General features: G+C 37.4%; 1 protein-coding gene across 10 annotated transcripts in view; it reads right to left on the minus strand.

Moving 5' to 3' along the window:
• FARS2 (phenylalanyl-tRNA synthetase 2, mitochondrial) overlaps positions 1-20,085 on the minus strand; it is a 533,637-nt gene that overhangs the window by 403,318 nt on the left and 110,234 nt on the right. For 7 of the 10 annotated variants that reach the window (XM_049654908.1, XM_049654911.1, XM_049654904.1 and 4 more), the window contains 2 exons: positions 1,947-2,142; positions 1,230-1,510 (listed from right to left, as the gene is read on the minus strand). The exons of 2 other annotated variants lie outside the window; for them this stretch is intronic. The gene's annotated coding sequence lies outside the window, so the exon portion shown is untranslated. The remainder of the gene's footprint in view (positions 1-1,229; positions 1,511-1,946; positions 2,143-20,085) is intronic. One more of the 10 variants, XM_049654905.1, reaches the window with a different exon arrangement.

Here is a 20,085-nt window from a genome sequence, read left to right on the forward strand (position 1 = left end):
AGGAAAGCTGTAGATTTATAAATAAAAATACTGTGTATGATCCCAAATTCACCAAATAAATGTGATTTTTTTTTCAAAGACAAATGCTGTAATTTAGAGTGAAAAGTTATAAATATTAGAAAACAGGGTCAGAGGAGGGCACTGTGCATGAAATTAAGGGGAATCCATTTAAGAGTTATTTGTAGAAAATAAAAATTAGGAGAAACATGAAAAATTTGAAAAAGTAAAAGGAAACTGATTTAGAGAAAGTATAAGCCCAGAATGTGTAGGAAAATACTAGAGAAACAAGGATGATTGATGTGGTTACTAGGAAGTCAGGAGTCAGCCAAAAAGAAGTACCTGTTAATTCGTGACCTGTCATCCAGGAACAACCTAACAGCAGAGAGCAATCACTAGAATATTTTTCTAGACAGACCCAAAGATTACTGATTTTTCATAAATAAATAAATATTTAATATACATTCTGTACAAATCCAAGAAAGTCACCAACCAAGGATTCTGGAGGCTGGTGGATATTGATCTGAATATTACTTAGTACCAGATAACCTGTCTTCCTGGCACAGCCTTAATTTTAACCCATTTCACTCCAATCTCTTGGGTCCCCAGAGCTTTCTTAACTGAATGTTAGGCCTACTTTTCGATCAACCAATCATTGTAAGTCAGAATATCCTACAGGAATATCCTATAGGAATACAGCACAGCTCCTTATCAAGAAGGCAGTATCGCTTTTGAAAAAATATGCATTAATAACAAGAATGTTTACATTTTATAAAATAGTTTCACATGCATTTTATTATTATTGATTCCAATAAGACCTCCTGCAGTACACATAATTATTCATCACAATTCACAGAAAAAGAAATACCAGTTCATAAGTGACATAACTCAATTCCCATGGATAAAAGTAGAAAATAGGGGCCTCGAATCCTTGTCTTCTAACTTTAAAATCCCATGACCTTTCCAATATACTCTAAGCCACTGAAGAAGAAAAATAAGATGGAGACAAAAGAGGAACAAAAACAAAGGTATAAATAATAGTTTCTTTAGTCAGTGGTAAAAGTTTTAGTGCAATAAAATAAATATAAAAATGTCATACATTGACTACATAAGGAACTCTGTGTACTTCTCACTCTACCATGACTTGAAAAAAATATGCTATAGGTAGTCACTACTACTAAAAAATGCAATGACATTTTACTTACAAGGACATTTATTACTTTATTACTTACAAGGACATTTTGAGATGTCTGCAATGGGCCAAAACTCTTTTTAAAAGGCTATTCAGGTAAGTTCATACTGACTTTCTTTTGATACATTTTCCGATAAACATCAGAAGGCAAAATCACTCTGCTGGCTTTAGAGTGAGAGCCTCAGAGCCCTATAAAAAGTGCTCACTGGTGTTATTTGTTGATGATGGGAACAATGAAGATAAGGGGTCATCTCTTCCAGTGTACAGGATGGGCTAATTCATTCCATCATATTTTCCTTCCTTCTTTGGTCATTCCAAGTTCTGCAAACATACAGTATTTTAAGCTACTTTGACTAATTACAGATCACAGGACATAAAAAAAAATATTATGGTACTCTAAATGACATTTACTTATAGCTACTACATAACTTTGTGTTTATAAGAAAAAAATAAATAATTACAAATAATAAATTCAAACCAGAAAATAAATGAAAAATCTGACTGGAACCTGCCTTTTCTTTATTCTTGGGTATTGATAGTTGTAGAAATTACCTAACACCACAAGAGTCCTTCTTCTCTTACTTTCTGGTCCTCTATTTACATAGTCCAAAACTGTGGATTATTAGAAAACAAACTTCTGACTTGATGTCATTACTACCATGAGTAACTGTGCTGCACTACCCAAATCCGCCCTCAAGAGAGGACTCATCCACCCAGATGCCCCTCAGGTTTCAGCCTTTTTTAAAGATAGCCTCACCTCAAGAAAACTGCCTTGCCCAGGGTCATACAACCTTCCAGGAGCAGTCTGCATCCATTATGGTGGGTGGTTTGTTTCAGGAAAGGCTGGCTGACAGGCCCCCATGCAGGTGGCTGAGATTTTCGTTGGGACTGTGCGGAAGCTCAACTTCTCCCTCCGCCCAATCCAGCTTCTTCTCAGTCCCCCATAGGTGTTGCTGCCAAGAGCAATACCACATAATTAATAAGTGTCCTGCATGCTAAACTTCACCTCAGAGTTTGCTTCCTGGGAAACCCAGTCTGGGACACATTTAACAGAATTAAACCCTCTACTCTTCCTCCTAAAGCAGAAAGACAATATATTGAGCTTTATTTTGATGCTACCCTGACACTCATTTTCCTTGTAATCAGAGCAAATTGTTTTCTCTGCACTTAAAATACACATAAAATTTAAGTGTACAGTTCCGTGGCATTTAGTACATTGACAATGTTGTGCAACATCACCACCATCTATTCCTGGACAGTTTTTATCATCCCAAACTGAAACTCCGGTAAAAACAATTTTTTTAAATGTTTATTTATTTACTTTGAGAGAGAGAGAGAGAGAAGGGGAGGGGCAGAGAGAGGGGGAGACAGAGAATCCCAAGTAGGCTCTGTGCTATCAGTGCAGTGCAGGGCTAGAACTCACAAACTGTGAGATCATGACCCAAGCTGAAATCAAGACTCAGGTGCTCAACCAACTGAGCCACCCAGGTGCCCCCAAACAATTATTTTTAAAGAAAAATTATATAGTGACATTTAAGACTTTTAACACCGTAAAATCCTTAAGGGAAGTGAGGCTAAAGTTCATCTTCTGCAAGTGTCAAAAGCAATGTAGTTAGTTCTATGTTCCAACTTGGACAGAAAATGCTTCTTAAAAAATTGACACTGGAACCAAATGAGAGAAAAAAAGAAGTCCTAGCATACCATAAGCAGTACACCTTAAACAGACACTAGATCACTTTTTTCCAGCCCTTCTTGACAAATGGTGTTGTTATTTACAAGACAGAGCTTATTCTGACCAAAAACCAATGGTCCATGCCATCCAACAGAACTTTCTGCAATGACAGGACTGTCCTATATCCACACTGTCAAATATGGTAGACACCAGCCACATCTGGTTATTGAGTATTTGAGATGCGGCCAGTGCAACTGAGGGATTTCATTTTTAATTTTATTTTACTTAATTTTAATTGAAATTGGCCACATGTGACTAGTAGGTATATTAGGGCAGATCTAGACCCCCATATAAGAAAAATGAGGATTCTATAACCAAAACGATCAAAAATGATTCCCAAGATTGTGTTTTTAGTATATAAACTAGCTTCCAAAATAGTATATGGATTTCAGCTTACAAATAGGGAGAGCTATTCAATCTTCAGAAGAATTTAAAAAATTAGAAAACTAGAAAGGATCACAGAGATCATGAAGTCCAACAGTCATATTTTGTAGATACCAAGTCAAAGATTAGCTATATCCCCAAGGATGTGCAGCCAATGAGTCAGTCAGAGGTGAGAACATAGTGGCCTAATTCCCAGGTAAATGTTCCTTCTACTTCAACTTAAGTCTAGTTAAGATCTCACCTATAATGTAGAATCTAAAAAAGCAAGTACACAGAAGCATAAAGAGTAGAAAGGTAGGGGTGGAGTGGAGGGGGAAATGAAAAGATGTTGGTCAAAAGGTACAAAGATGCAGCATGACATCAACTATAGTTTATAATACTGTATTGAATACTGGAAATTCACAGAGAGCAGATTTAAGATACTCTCATTGAACATAGAAAAATGGTAACTATGTGAGGAAATGATTGTGAATTAGTTGGATTGTAGAAACCATTTCATATATGTGTATCAAAAAATTATATTATATACCTTAAATATACACAATTTTTATTTAAAAAAGTAAATTAAGTGAATTTAATAAATATATAAAAATAAAAAGGTATCTGAGGCATCTTGTGACATGGTCACAAATTATACTTGGATGCTTTTGGTTGTTCAATAGGCCACATGAGAACGCTGTAAACTGTCTTTACCACTATATATCTAGCACAAGTGACTAGAACTAGCAAAACATCAAGCAAATGTTTGTTGTTAGAATGAATGAATTTTGTAACGATTTAAACAGTCGGTCCTTTCAATTTCTCTCTAAGTCTTGTATGTAAATGAAACCAGGCAGCGCATTAAGTCTGCCTGACTGGTAATTTCTTCAAAGCACAGTTAGCAAACATGACCCACATATGGTCATAACCATACCAAAAAAAAAAGAAAAAAAAGAGATCAGGCACATTCCATTAACCTCCAGTTTCTACCAAGAAATATGAAGCGTGGCTCAGTCAACACAGTTTATACATTTTACCCCACTAAAATAATGGTGGGGAAATGCCCAACTTCCGTTAACTTTTACTCATAAAAGGGCAAAGCAAGAGTACGTTTATGCTCCTGCTGAGTAGTATGAATACCAAAAAAAAAAAAAAAAAAAAAAAAAGTCTCTAAAAAGGCAGCTATATTATTAGTGAGAGTGTTATTGGTGCAACCTTTCTAGAAGGGAATTCAGTAATACCAAGAGATTTAAAACTGTTCATACCCTTTGACAGGGTAATTACCTTTCTAGGAATTTATCACAAGGAAATAATGTAAATGAAGACAGAAGTTAAACACAAAGAAGTTTCATTATAGCATGATTTATAATACAAAAATATTAGAAACAACATAAACATCCCCCAACAAGGGAGTGATTAAGTAAATTATAGAACCATACAATAAAATATTATGCACTCATAAAGTATAATGGTTTCAAAGAGTTTTAATGATACAACCATATACTTATAAAGTGATAAATAGGATATAAAATTGTATGTATGATATGATCTTAACTATGTAAATATATATCTATACCTATAAATATACACATATTATATTTAGGAACTAAGCAAGATTTAATAGTTATAATCCCCAGTCCTTATTTTCTGTTTTGTACTTTTATATTTCTAAACTTTCTAAACAGATACTAAATTTTTAATTAAACTTTATTATGAAATATTGAATTATGATTATAAGAAGTTGTTTTAAAATATCTGTTGAGTTGAGCTCTAGCCATCTTAATTGCCTATACTAAACCCACTTATAACTACATCAAAAATAAATGCCACCAGTATAAATGTAACATGGCCATAGATAGTTTAATTAATTGTGTTCAATGACCCGCTAAGCAATTATTTTTTTAGAACAATGCAGGTAGAATGCTTGGCATGTATAAACTTCTGTGCCTTTCCAATTTCCTCTCCCTAGCTATAAATCAACTGTCACAATCACCATGCCAATCACTCAATGTTATTTCCCTAAGATATTCAGATTTTCTAGGAAATTAATGCCAGATCCTATACCAAATAAATGATTCTCAATTATACCCATTAATGAAGTCTTTAATGCATGTTAAAGCTAAAATGTTACATTGTATTTTGGTTAAACAAACATTTCTTTCTAAAGGAAAATTCTCACTAAAACTTAGTTCAAACTAAGCTACTACCTATGCTTTATATGCAACTCATTGTATGGGACTGCCAGAGGATCTCAGAAAAGTATGGCAGTATTACTACCATCATGGTAATCATTAGCCTCAATCTGGCCATCTAATGATGGGCCAGCCCTGATACATGGAAGTTAAGAAGGCTTGTTCCAGTCTATCTCTTTATCATGGGTTTCTGGCCTAGCAGGCTCTCCTCAATTCAGTTCCCCCTTGTTTACTGTTATTACTGCACACTCACTGTTCAAGGGCCAAGAATTAACTCATGACACATTTTTCACTACAGCAGTTATGGGGTTTTACATCTGCTGTGATGTGTGTTTTTCAACACCACCAAGCATGTCTCCAGTTCTCTGCAGATACCAGTTGGGTGCCCTACAATTTACTGAATTCTGACATTATCTACCTGGAGATAGCATTAGATAGCGCAGGTTAAGAACTCAGTCCCACAAAACTGCCTCCTTGCCCCACTTTAGATGCCAATCACTAGTCTAGATGATGACCAGCTATAAGTCAGAGGTTCCCCCTCCTCAGGTTTTATCAATTTACTAGAGTGGAACTCAGGAGAATAGTTTACATACTATATTACTGGCTTATTATAAAAAGATATAACTCAGGAACATCCAGATAGAAGAGACACATAGGGCAAAGTTTGTGGGAAAGAGGATGGAGCTTCCATACTCTCTGGGCACACCACCATCCACATGACTAGCAACCCTGAAGCTCTCTCACCGCATCCTTCTGGGGTTTTATGGAGGATTCATTACATAGATCTGACTGATTAAATCAGTTGTCATGGTGGCTGGGCTCAATTTCCAGCCCCTCTGCCCCTCCTCAAAGGTCTTGTTGGTTCTCTTGGCAATCAGCCCCCATCCTCAGGTAACCTAGGGGCCTGCCAAAAGTCACTTCATTAATATAAACTCAGCTGTGCTAGGAAGGGTTTGTTATATGAGTAACAAAAGACACCCATTTTACCTTTATGTCCCTGGAGCTTTTTCTGGTAGTGGGGACAAAACTAAATATTATAACAAAAAATGCGACTATGGGTTACAATTACAATTAGAAATTACAAGGGCTGGGGCACCTGGGTAGGCTCAGTTGGTTGAGCTTCCGACTTCAGCTCAGGTCACGATCTTGTATTTCGTGGGTTCAAGCCCCACATCGGGCTCTCTGCTATCAGCACAGAGCCTGCTTCAGGCTTCAGATCTTCTGTACCCCTTTCTCTCTGCCTCTCCCCAACTTGCGTGCACTTGCACACTCTCAAAAATAAAATTTTTTTTTAAAAAGAAAGAAATTACAAGGGTTTTAGGAGCTATATGCTAGGAACATAGACTAAACCAAGTATGTATTTCTTAATTTAAATCTCATTAGCACATCTGCATTCATAATGTCACCGTCATCAGCACTACTGTCCTCATGCTGGCCTGAATTCCAGCAATTTCCTCATCATTCAAGGAATGTACAAGAGGCACAACATTATAAAATTTAGCATCTATTCAATTTATTTAATAGTCTGGGTGATCAACTTCTGGCATAAGAAGAGAGTGTGACATAATCTTTTCATTAGTGCCATGGTTTCCTTCAATGTCTCCTTTGCAGGTTCAATTTCAAACCTCATTGTAGTCCCAAGTCAGGACCAAGCATTTGTTGTGTTGATTGATCAACCTCATTTCAAGCACTAGCAACTGCATCAATAGCATTTTTAAGGTTGAGTTCTTGTACTGAAAGTTGTAAAACCCAAGGAATCTATTAACTACAGCAAGCATGCAGATTACCTTTATTTTTTTAACGTGTTTACTAACAGGAAACCTCACTTAAAACAAAATCAGGAAGTCTCAGGATGGGAAGCTCTATGCCCTTCCACTCTTTATCAATATCAATTGCAGACCCAACAAGAAAAGCCTGACTTGACCTTACTGGGACTTGACCTTACACATGGAAGGAAGCTGAAGGAAGAGATGCTTTCCTCATCCCCAGGTAACAGCTCAGCCAATGAGAAGCCACCATACTTGGAACTCTGAGTTTACTACAAGGAACTTTTAGTTCATAACTGCCTTCCCAACTTACTCATTTTCTCCTTGGAAAAGCTTGCCTCTCATTTGTTCCCCAGACTTGCCTGAGGTTTTGCCTCAGTTCAGTTGTCCTGGGATTGCAATTCTCTTTTATCCTCGAATAAATCCATCTTTTGCTGCTAAAATAACTGGCAGTTTTTACTTTTAGAGTTATCAGGGGCATAAAATTCTTTGGTCACCAGGCTCTATTAAATGTGTCCGTTAAAGATGTCACATTGTTGGGTTAGGTAGACGTCAAAAACATTACTTTTCACAATAAATTGAAAAGTAAGGCTGTGTAAACCAGTTATCTAGGAACAAAATTCCTTTTTTCTTCCAGTCCAGCTTATCATTAGTTTGTACTGCTGATTCAAAGGAGTAATAAACTGTTCAGAAAATACTTCTCTGGTTAGCTCTGCTGTCTTCTGTAAATAATAATTTCTAACTAAAATGCATGTATACTCATCCCCCCTTATTCATGGGGAATATGCTCCCAAGACCCCCCCCCACAGTGGATGCCTAAAACTAAAGACAGTAATGAACCCTATAAATCCTTTTTTGCTATGCATACCTGTGATAAAATTTAACTTGTAAGTGAGACCCAGTAGAAGATAAATAACAATAAAATAGAACAATTATAATAGTATGCTCTAATAAACGTTATGTGAATGCCCCCCCCCTTCAAAATTGTTAGAGAAGCCAAGAACACACAGTTGAAACTTGGTCAAATAGGACAAAGGTCTTACAAATTAAACTACATACACCCAGGTCCTGGTCACCATAGCCAGAGTTTTTCCTCCTGAGACTGAGACTATCATGAAAAGGACCATATGCAAATGAAGTCAGTCATCAGAGACAAGACCACACATTATCTAGATAGCTGTAGCTTGGAGAATAAGTAGGAAAGTTATTCTGGGAGTGGTTCTGTTCAATACACAAAGAATAAAATCACCAAGAGTCCAGCTTGGCTGTGCAGAAGATCAGAAGATATGGTTTTGCAAATTCTGGAAATAACAGGGCACCACAAAAATTTATCTCCTGCTGGTTGAGTTGAAGTCAATATAAATAACCTGGATGTTTAAAATATAAATATTCACACTTTGAATGCCAAATGCATCTAGTAGTAACTATCTGTGGACATGTATATCTCTCCCACTAGAAAACAACCAATACAGGCTCAAACGGACACTGTGTTTTTGAAATCATTGATTTGCAATAACATGAAATGCCTAGGAGAAACCTTTTAACACACAGTTGTACTGAGAGCATCCCATATTCTTTCCTTGACTTTTGTCCATTTAGACACAATTATCCTTTTGCAGAGCATCGCTGTGCTTAATTCCTGGAAATTACTGTAGGCACCAATAGCAACAACCTGGCTTTTCTACCTGGGGCACTTTAACAGCACTGAAGAGAATAAAGTGAATAAACTCTTTTCTCTAAGGATTCACCGAGATATGTTTTTCTGATTGATTCTGGAGCATGTAAGTTACAAAAGGGAAGCCTGCAAGGCAGGAAGCTGTAGTGCCAGCACACAAGAGGGTCTACAGCTCGGAAACACCAGCAGTCCCTTCCCTTTCAAAAATGCTCTCTTCTTGCATGGATAAATGAAAGTACTTCTTACCTTAAGTGACTATTTATTTATCCATCATTGGTTTCAACAACATATTTAAGGCATGGCTTAAAGCCACCAGCAAGAAATTGGCACCAGACTTGACGCCTGGGGCACATGGCTTCCACAGATTGGCAAAGGTCCAGTTGCAATATTAACGAGTATACCATTTGTCAAGACAATTATGCAAGAAAACTTGGCAGCTGCTCGCAGAGGGCAAGCCTGATGAGAAATGGTGCCAGAGCACACGGATCAGAGAGCCTGAGAAACCCCCTGGCAGTTCAGTCTTCTTTGGTAAGAGTTACCTTTTGTGTAGACAATGCCTTTTATTAAAATGAAGTCTTAAGGGGGAAGAAAGGAGCTGGAAAAGCAATTTTAAAATAGTCATTATCTGAATATACAATGCTCCCATTCAGAAGAAGTGTCTTTTCATCACTATAAATTCAGTTGAGAAATGACTACCAATATCATTCTTTGCTAATAAATGCCATATTTTCAAGAATGAAAGTTTTGAAAATGTTCTGTCACACGGGAAGTTTCTTAATTGTTCAAGAATAGAAGGATACTCCAGAGAAAAGTTATCTAGTGATGGACATAAAAACAAATGGAAAAATACTGCACTTGGTTCCAAGAGAAATCAGTTCTGTTGCCCTAAGTCAAAAGGTTAAAATCTGTAATTAAACAAATGCACAAGGGAATGACTGCAGACCAAAGACGCTGCAAAATGAATTTGAAGATTGGTTAATAAGTATCTTAAAGATATCGCCATATTTGGAACTGCAGAGAGATTCCCAATCACTCTTGCACTATTTTTCAGTTAAGAAAAGTATCATCAGTTAAAATTAAGATCATGTCACCAGTATCCATTAGTATGAATGAAATACCAAAACTGCTAGTTACTCTTAACGTGAATCAACTACTAGTTATCACTTATTTTGTTTCTAATGAAAGGCCTATACTGTGGTTCTCCATCCACATTTGCAGAATGACAGAATAATTATCCACTAAATTCCACATGTAAGATAAATGTATAATAATCTTACTAAAGTACATGTACATAACAGGCTTAAAATTTTAAAAAAGTACTCAGCTAATGAAAAAGAATAAAGTTTTCACCCAGAAATAATTTAGCAAGCAGAGTGGCTATGGCAAATAAAATTAAAACTTGTTTTAAATCAATTCAATAAACTGCCTATTAAAAACTATTTTAGGCAATTAGAAATATTACTGTTACATAGAAAAATAGCCTCCAGGTTAAAAATTATTTTCTCCTAAATATTCTAAATAAATTGATTTTAGCTAAGATTCTCCAAATAAAGTTGCTGCATATAAAATCCTGGAGTCTGGGCTGTAGTGGTGGAAGGAATAAATCACAGCACACAAAGGCTTGGCCAGTCCTCAGTTCCACAATTATTAAGTAGATGCTATCAGCCTGAAATATGTGTCTACCAACAAATGGTAAAATAAAATCACCTCCTCTCAAAAGTGTTTCCTTTCTTCTTTATATTATTTTTTTCATTCAGTTCTCACAACAACACAACAAAAAACATAAACGGATTTGTCCAAAGTCAACTGAGAATTGAAAGCCCTGAATGGAGCATCAGGAATCAAGCCCAGGCCTTCTGACTCTTGCCAGATCCTGGTCTGTCCTGCCACTGCCGTTATCAGCCCTCTCCTGATAAATACCTGCTGCCCTCACTTTTTCCAATGGACAGTCCTGATAAGCTCCTTGTCAGTTTTCTTTTCAAATGAAAACACACCTTCCCTTTGAAATGTTTTGTAATTGCAGAGGTGTTTTATCTCTGTTAAACTATGTCTTATCCTTCCTACTTTCCTCAAACACAGCTGTGCCCTCTCTTCTCTCTTCCCCACGTGCACATAAGACACTCACTGAGCTCACCCGGCAGCTGCAAATCCATCTGTTAGAGCTTAAGCTACTGGAGGACAGGGACAATGTTTTTGTCCGTAAAAGGAATGTTTTCCCAAGCCAAAAGGAGTGAACTCCACTAAGAATATCCATGTTATATCTTTCTGTATTACTGTTCTGCTGAGAAAAGACACTATTCATGAACTCACAGTGACATTTCCACGGGACCACCCTCTCCCCACAGCACATGTAATTATAAAGTGATGACAAGCAAAGTACAGCAGTGAAGGTCATTTAGAAAGCCATTTGAAAACGTGGAAATCAAACAACATTCTTTAATTCTTGCTTCAGAGAAGGTTGTTATGTGCACACTAAACCATATTCTGAATATAGTGACAGGAGGGCAGAACAGTGAAATTTAGGCCCACTTATGAAGGTTCCATCAGCCTCAATCAGTCCAGATCATATTATGCTCTCTGTTAAAATTCCCCTGTAAAGGGGCACTGGGTGGCTCAGTCAGTTAAGCATCAGACTCTTATTTTGGCTCAGGTCATGATCTCACAGTTCAGGAGATGGAGCCTTGCCAGGCTTTCCACTGACAGCACAGAGCCTCCTTGGGATTCTCTCTCTCTCCCTCTCTCTCTGCCTCTCCCCTGCTTGTGCATGCACATGTGTGCACTCTCTCTCTCAAAATAAATAAAAACTAGCAGTGCCTAGGTGGCTCAGTCAGTTAAGCAGCCAACTTTGGCTCAGGTCATGATCTCAAGGTTCATGGGTTCGAGCCTCGGATTGGGCTCTGTGCTGACAGCTCAGAGCCTGAAATGTGCTTCAGATTCTGCCTGTCTCTCTGCCCCTCCCCCACTCGCACTCTGTCTCTCTCTCTCTCTCTCTCTCTCAAAAATAAAATAAATAAATAATAAAATCCCCTGTAAAAAAGTTCTGCATTTCTCTGTACACTATGTAACTTAAAGGATTAGCTAGTGCATGAAATCAGTTCATTGAAATTGCAAAGCATATATGAAACAAAAATGATGAAAATAATATACACACAGTCCATTCTCATTATTCACGGTAGTTATGATCTATAACATCTCTAAGAACACTAGATTAGTGAATACTGAACCACTGCTCCTAGGGGAAATACAGAGTTAGTTTCCTGTGAGCCTCTGTTCACATTTTTGTCAACTAATCAATACATAACCTTGTTTTATGTGTGTTTCTGTTAAAAGATACTCTACTTAATATATACTGTAGATTCACTAAAGTTGAATTCACAACCAACGGCGCTATAACTCAGGGCCTGAATGAAGCTATCTAACACAGGTATTTTCTCAATAAGGCATATCACAGCCTTCTTGAGCTTGGGAGCACAAGACAGCACTTGAGCACTACTCTTGGGGGCCATTATAAACAGCAAAATCATCAACAACACAAAAATGTGAAAAACATGGCACTAAATAGCTGGCAAAAAGTACACACATTTATAGAAAGAGCTGAAACAAGAAGGTAGAGCATTGTGTTATTGGACCTCAGGTGGAAACATGGGTGAATCAAAGTTTTGATGCTCTTTACGTATCCTCAAATGACCATGAAAACTCTACAAGTATTGATTTTGAGGTTACAAACAAATGTTAGCAACTAAGCAAATTCACAAATACAGAATCCATGAATAATCCAGGAATAATAAGGGCTGCGTGAATGTCAAGCTTTGACAATAACAGATGCCTCCACGGAAGTGAACCTAGCTGGCTGGGAGATGGGGGCAGGGAGGCTTACTTTTGTACCACAGTGTTAGAACATCTTCATTTTCTGTGTGTGTGTGTGTGTGTGTGTGTGTGTGTGTGTGTGTGTGTGTGCACGCGTGTGTGTGTGTGAGAGACAGAGACAGAGACAGAGAGAGAGACAGAGAGAAACAGAGAAAGAGAATTTTATGACCTGTGCTCGGAGAAAATAGCATGAAACATACTAATGATATAAAAAATATAAAAGTAAGTTTGGGGTTCTAATAGTAAAAAGACAACCAAATAAAATTAGGAATAAGAAAGAATGAAAGTAGAAACAAATAAATTCAAAAACAGAAAATCACAAATATTTGGAGTTTCTCTGCTTGGAAATGACAACACACTCTCATTAAGAGAACAGCACAGAGGGAAGAAAAAAAAATTCCCATGATTTTTTAAGCTCTCAATTCCCACACAAGGAGGGGGCTACAGGAGGTATGATACAAAATGAAGATATTTTAGAAATAATTATATAGTAAAGTATGAGCTTTACACATAATTTAATTTTTTCCAAGTATTATTATTTTAAACAATATTTAAAATGCTTTTGCATAAGACAGTGGTTCTCAAAGTATGGTCCCAGGAACAGCAACATCAACATCAAAAAAGAAACTGTGAGGGGCACCCAGGTGGCTCAGTGGGTTAAGCGGCCGACTTTGGCTCAGGTCATGATCTTGCAGTCCGTGAGCTCAAGCCCCACGTCAGGCTCTGTGCTGATAGCTCAGAGCCTGTACCCTGCTTCAGATTCTGTGTCTCCCTCTCTCTCTACCCATCCCCCTCTCCCACATGCTCTCTCCCTCCCTCCCTCTCTCTCAAAAATAAACATTAAAAAAAGAAAAAGAAAAAAGAAAAAAGAAACTGTGAGTAATAGATTCTCAGGCCCTACCCCAGACCCAAGAAATAGAGACTCTGGAGCAGGGCCAGCAGTCTGTAACTTAACAAGGCTTCTGGATGATTCTATGTCAGCAAAACTTGGAGAACCACTGGTAGAGAAACATTTTGAAATGTTACTATACTATTTAACAAAGGCTATAAACAAAATTTAAACTTTTCTCAATGACAACAGTCACCCTTTAGGAAAAGCTATTGCTATTTCTGCAGTTTTTTTAGTGTTTAATTCTTTTTTGCCTCTTTCAATTTCAGTTGGCCAGCAGAACCTCTACCACAATTATAATAGTACTAATAGCTCTGCGATGCTCTCAGAGTTTGAGGCTTTCACTCTGTTGTAAACTATCAGGGAAGCAAAACAATTAAGCTAATTAGAATTAAATGCTATGTATCCATAAGACTGGGTGCAGTCCTAAAGCATAAAGTGCCTGGTGTTAGTGCAAGAAGATTGAAGTGGCAAGTTTTTTATTCCTATAAGGCTTTTAATTCCCAGATGTGGCCGTGCACCAAAAGAATGTCATGGGTAGAATATTAATCTCTAGAGATGATGGAGATGTTACCATATTAAGATTTGGAAATATTTTTCACTTAGACTAAAATATATGTCTATGACTACTGTTATAAGAATTCACTTCAAAAAGTACACAGTTGCAAAGAGTTCTAGAAGCCTGGTTTCCAGTTCTACCTTGGGCTTCATTCTTCCACAGCCTTTCCAACATTAGAAAAGATGGTTCTCTCATTTGGCTAGTTAAGCAACTATTTATATTGAAGAGAAACTTAAAAATTTAAAGTCAGGGGGAACTTAAAGATGAGATAGACCCAGTATGGCATTTAACAGATGTGAAAACTGAGGCCCAAAGACACCTTCCCTGCAGAGACCAGGCCTTCTATTCCCCTTTACTTGTCACCTAGTATTCTTTCCATCGTCCCACCAGTATTTTCGTCCACACAAATAAAGCACAAGCACCCATAGAGTGGTAAGCAAACACTTGAGCAGCGTAGGCATTACATACTTAAATTATTTTAGATTTTAGAATAGCCAAAATAATCTTGAAGAAGAAAAACAGAGATGGAAGTATCACAATTCCAGATTTCAACTTATACTACAAAGCTGTAGTAATCAAAACAGTATGGCACTGGCACAAAAATATACACAAAAATCAATAGAACAGGATAGAAAACCCAGAAACAAATCCATGATTGTGTGGCCAATTCATTCAACAAAGCTGGCAAGAATATGCAATGAGAAAAAGACAGTCTCTTCAACAAATGGTGCTGGGAAAACTGGAGAGCTACGTGCAGAAGAATGAAAATGGACCACTTCCTTATATTAGACACAAAAATAATCTCAAAATGGATGAAAGACCTAAATGTGAGACCTGAAAATATAAAAAACCTAGAAGACAGCACACGCAGTAATTTCTCTGACAGGAGCCATAGCAATATCTTTCTAGATATCTCCTGAGGCAAGGAAAATAGAAGCAAAAATAAACTATTGGGACTACAGCAAAATAAAAGCTTCTGCACAGTAAAGGAAACAATCAACAAAAGTAAAAGACAGCCTACTGAATGGGAGAAGATAATTGCAAATGAAAAATGATAAAGGGTTAGTACCCAAAATATACAAAGAACTGATACAACTCAACATCCAAAAAACAAACAATCCAATTCAAAAATGGGCAGAAGACATGAACAGACATTTCTCCAAAAATGACATACAGATGGCCAACAGACACGTTAAAAGATGCTCAACATCACTCATCATCAGGGAAATGCAAATCAAAACTACAATGAGGCATCACCTTACACTTGTCGGAATGGCTAAAATCAAAAACACAAGAAACAAGTATTGCCAAGGATGTAGAGAAAAAAGAACCGTCATGCACTTTTGGTAGGAATGCAAAACACAGTGGTGTACCACTGTAGAAAACAGTATGGAAGTTTCTCAAAAAGTTAAAAATAAAAGTACCCTACAGTCTAGTAATTGCATTACAGGGTATTTACCCAAAGAATACAAGAACACTAATTCAAAAGGATACATGCACCCCTATGTTTATTGCAGCATTATTTATAATAGACAATCTGTGGAAGCAGCTGAAGTGTCCATCAATAGATGAATGGATAAAGAAGATGTGGAGTGTGTGTGTGTGTGTGTGTGTGTGTGTGTGTGTAATGGAATATTAGTCAGCCATAAAAAAAAGAATGAAAACTTGCCATCTGCAAGAATATGGATGGAACTACAGTATAATGGTAAGTGAAGTAAGTCAGTCAGAGAAAGACCATATGATTTCACTCACATGTGGAATTTAAGAAACAATACAAAGGAACAAAGGAAAAAGAGAGGAGAGAGACAGAGAGGCAAACTAAGAAACAGACTGTTAACTATACAGAACAAACTGATAGTTACCAGAAGGGAAGTGGGCAGGGGAGATGGGTGAAATAGGTCAAGGAGATTAAGAAGACACTTCTGAGCACTGAGTAATGTATACAATTGTTGAATCACTATATCGTACACTTAAAACTATTATAACAGTGTATGTTAACTATATTGGAATTAAAACTAAAAATTAAAGAAACATCAATGCTAATCTTCTTGAAAGAGGGGCATTTTTTTTTTAAGGCTTCCTCCCAGAAATCAAAGTTTCTGTCAAAAAAAATCATGCTAATAGAAGACCTACCTTATAAATGGGAAAAAACGAAAGTGGTTTTCAAATTTTTACTGCCAGAGATTTAGTCTGTTAGACAGTGTCCCTGTCTTTTTATGGTGATTGCAAAAGTGTACCGCCTCTAAGTGACTGAATAGGACAAAACCAGAAACTGAGTATTCACATTTGGAAAAAGCTTAAGTGTCCAACTCTAAGGGGCTGGTGAAATAAAGTACTGGCACTGTTAAACTAATTTTAAAAAGAGGTCATTAGACAGAGGTTGCTCTAAGGCTATGGCAGCCTACCTAAGCAATTCAAAATCTATACCCGCAAAAGTCTCAAGGTTACAAAATCAAAACTTAAGGACAACTGATCACAAACAGCCAACTAGACTTTAAGCTATTGCCAATCAATAATTTCCTTACTTCATTTCCACCTTTTCTCTATAAAAGCCTCTCCCCACACTCCTGTCCATGGAGTGCTCCTATCCATTTTTGGTTTGGCACTGCCCAATTCAAATCAGTATTTGCTCAAACTCTTAAAATGTTTAATATGCATCAGATTATCTTTTAACAGTTCAAATGATGTGGGAGAAAACATTAATTGAAAATATTTTTTGACATTGGTCAAGGATCACAAAACAGATAAAGCAGCTAAAAAATTATACATATAACATGATAACGTATTTTTTACGTATGTGTGTAGGTCTTAACCTAGAAAAACTACCATATGAACATAGAAAGAAATTAACTGCCTCTGATTTCCCCCACCCTGCTTTTATGCACTGAGCTTTTGTAATGTAGTTTCTTGTGGAGGATCAGTTCATCTCTGTCAATATTCTGTCAAAGTACTCCTGAAAATCCTCCATGAGCTATTATGAGGAATATATCAGGAATGTGTTTTCTGGAGATATAGATTTTTATGGGTTTGCTAAATTTCAAGTCCACCAACCAGTTGTTCATCGTACTGTGAAAAGGTATGTTCCCACAATCTAAAAAAAATTAATTTCACATCTCCCTATCCAGTTCTTTTGTTTGGTCATAAAGCTTATTTCCTTTCCTTCATAAAAACTACAGCACTTGTAAGGAAAGGAAAAGTTTTCCTCAACCCTCTTAGAGTTAATGACAGAGTTGAAAATTAAACTGACAAAGACAGCTAATCCTATTAATCTAACAGGAGAAAAACACACGCAAATTTTATTAAATGTCTACATGTACGTGGGAGCCTTCACAAGAGAATGAGGGCCCAAAAACAGGAAGCGTTTATAGCTTACAGACAGAGAAACAATCAATTTGTGAAAGTTGAGGGCAGTAAATAATAAAGTAACTAGGAAAGTAGGGGTTAGTCTAACAAGGTTTGTTTGGACAGATTTCTTGGCCCCAAATTCCCATCTCTGGTGATAACAATGCATCCTTTCCTCCTTGTACAGAGAGGGTGCCTTTCATATGGGAGATTTATTTCCGTCTACAAAGAAGACAGTGGGGAGAAGCAGTGACCTTCTGTCATTTTTTTCAAATTCGTCAGTTTAAGATCTTCAATATGCCAAGGTGCCTTATTTTGGGGTGAGCATATCTTGAACCCCATTGCATTCATGTAGTCAAATAAAGCTTCCAGCATATTTGCATTAGTGTCTCAAATATCCCAGCTACAAAGGCAAGTACTTGGAATATAAAGATGAATAAATGATAGCCTTCTCCTCAACCTCACAGTCTGAAATCCAGTATAACAGAGTGAAATAAATATGGTCCTGATGCTCCCTGAAGCTACAATCCCCTCCCTGGATAGTATCCCCTCACTTAGATGCTTCTAGATTGCAAATATTTACAACCACACTTGTCTTCACTCTGTATTTTCAGAACCTAACCAGTGAATTGGCAAAAAGAAGGAACTTACCAAATGAATAAAGGACTGTCAAAGATACAAAAGGCTGGAAGACAACCCAGCCCTCCAAAGGAATTTATTTTTATGATGATTTTTTAAATTAAACTTTTAATCTTGAGATAATTCTTGATTTGCATACCTACAGTTAGAATAAATAACACAGAGAGAAACCAAGGTCCAGTTTCCCCCAGTGATAACATATGCAAAACTATGGTACCAAAATCAAAACCAGGATGCTGACACCGATAACATTCAACACAGAACATTTCCAACACCAAAAGGAGCCCCTGTGCTGCCCTTTCACAGCCAGGCTCACCTCTCTCCCCTACCATGTCCACCACCCACAGTAACCAGTAAGTCTGTGCTCCACTTCCATGCTTTTAGAATTTCAAGAATGTTATATAAATGGCACATATAATACAGGCCCACTTAGGGTTGCGTATTTTCATTTGGCTTAATTCCTTGGAGCCATCCAGGCTGTTGTATCAAGACTTTCTTCCATTTTATTGACTAGTACCCATGTGTGAGATCACAGAAAATATATAGAAATAAATATACTGGGTCTCTGTCCCTGCCTTCTGGCAAAGAGCTGATAAAGCTGTTACAAATTCCTAAGCAATAAGAACAGTAGGAGCATCTCTTGTTCTAGTATTTAGTCTTTGACTCCATCCCTGACACAAGGCTTTTCAAACCCTTGTAAATTCCTACACGGTAAGAGCACTGGAGGCAACTTTTGTTCTAATGAGGCAACTCTAGGTGGGCTCCTGGATGGAGGCTGGTCACCAGAAAGACCAAGCCCTGAGTAGAAGCTTGGAATATCCAGTCTTACCTCCCATCCCCCAAGGAAGGGAGAGGGGCTAGAAATGGAATTAATAATTAGTCATGTTTATATGAGGCAGCCTCCAAAAATCCTAATAGCACAAGGTTTGGAGAACTTCCAGGTTGAACACATCCACATTAGGAGGGGTGGTGCACTCCAACTCCACAGAGATGGAAGCTCTTGCACTCAGGAGCCCCCACCAGAGCTCACCCTATGTAATCTCCTATCTAGCTGTTCATCTGTACCCTTTACCATATCCTGTAAGAGACTGGTAAACATAAATTAAGTGTTTTCCTGAATTCTGTGAGCCACTCCAGCAAATTAATGGGGAAACTGAGGAGGGGGCTGAGTGAACCTCTAATTTCTGAGCAGTTGCTCGGAAGCTCGGGTGATACTCGCGATGGGCATCTGAGGTGTGTAGGTGTGTGTTTTGGGACTGAGCCCTTAAGCTATGGCACCTGACATTATCTCTGGGTAGACACTGTTAGAACTGAATTAAATAGTGGGACACCTAGCTTATGTCTGAGAACTGCTTACTGATGTGGGGAAAAATCTCTGAATGTTCAGTGACCAGAAGTGTCAGAAGAGAAGCATTCTCTGTAAAGGCAAACAAGACAGGCAAAGAGGATGAGGAAACATGAAGGAAAGAAAAAAAAAAAAAAAAAAAAGAAAAAAAAAAAACAGAGACTTTTTGCTTTACACCAGTTTGCTTTACTACAGTCTAATGAGTCACCCTTTGAAGAATATCTGGATTTTTTTTTTTTGGCTTATAACCAAAAAAAAAAAAAAAAAAAAAAAAGCTACTATGAACATGCATGTACAGATTTTGATATGAACATACGTTTTCATATCTCTGGGATAAATTCCCAAGAGTGCAACTGCTGGGTCACATGGGAGTTGTGTGTTCAGTTTTATAAGAAACTGCCAACCCGTTTTCCAGAGTTGCTATATCTTTTACTTCCTGCCCAACAATGTATGAGTGATACAGTTTCTTCACATCCTCGCCAACCATTTGGGGTGGTCACTACTTTTTATTTTAGCCATTCTGCTAG

The sequence above is a fragment of the Panthera uncia genome (genome assembly GCF_023721935.1).
Source record: "Panthera uncia isolate 11264 chromosome B2 unlocalized genomic scaffold, Puncia_PCG_1.0 HiC_scaffold_25, whole genome shotgun sequence".
NCBI classification, from domain to species: Eukaryota; Metazoa; Chordata; class Mammalia; order Carnivora; family Felidae; genus Panthera; species Panthera uncia.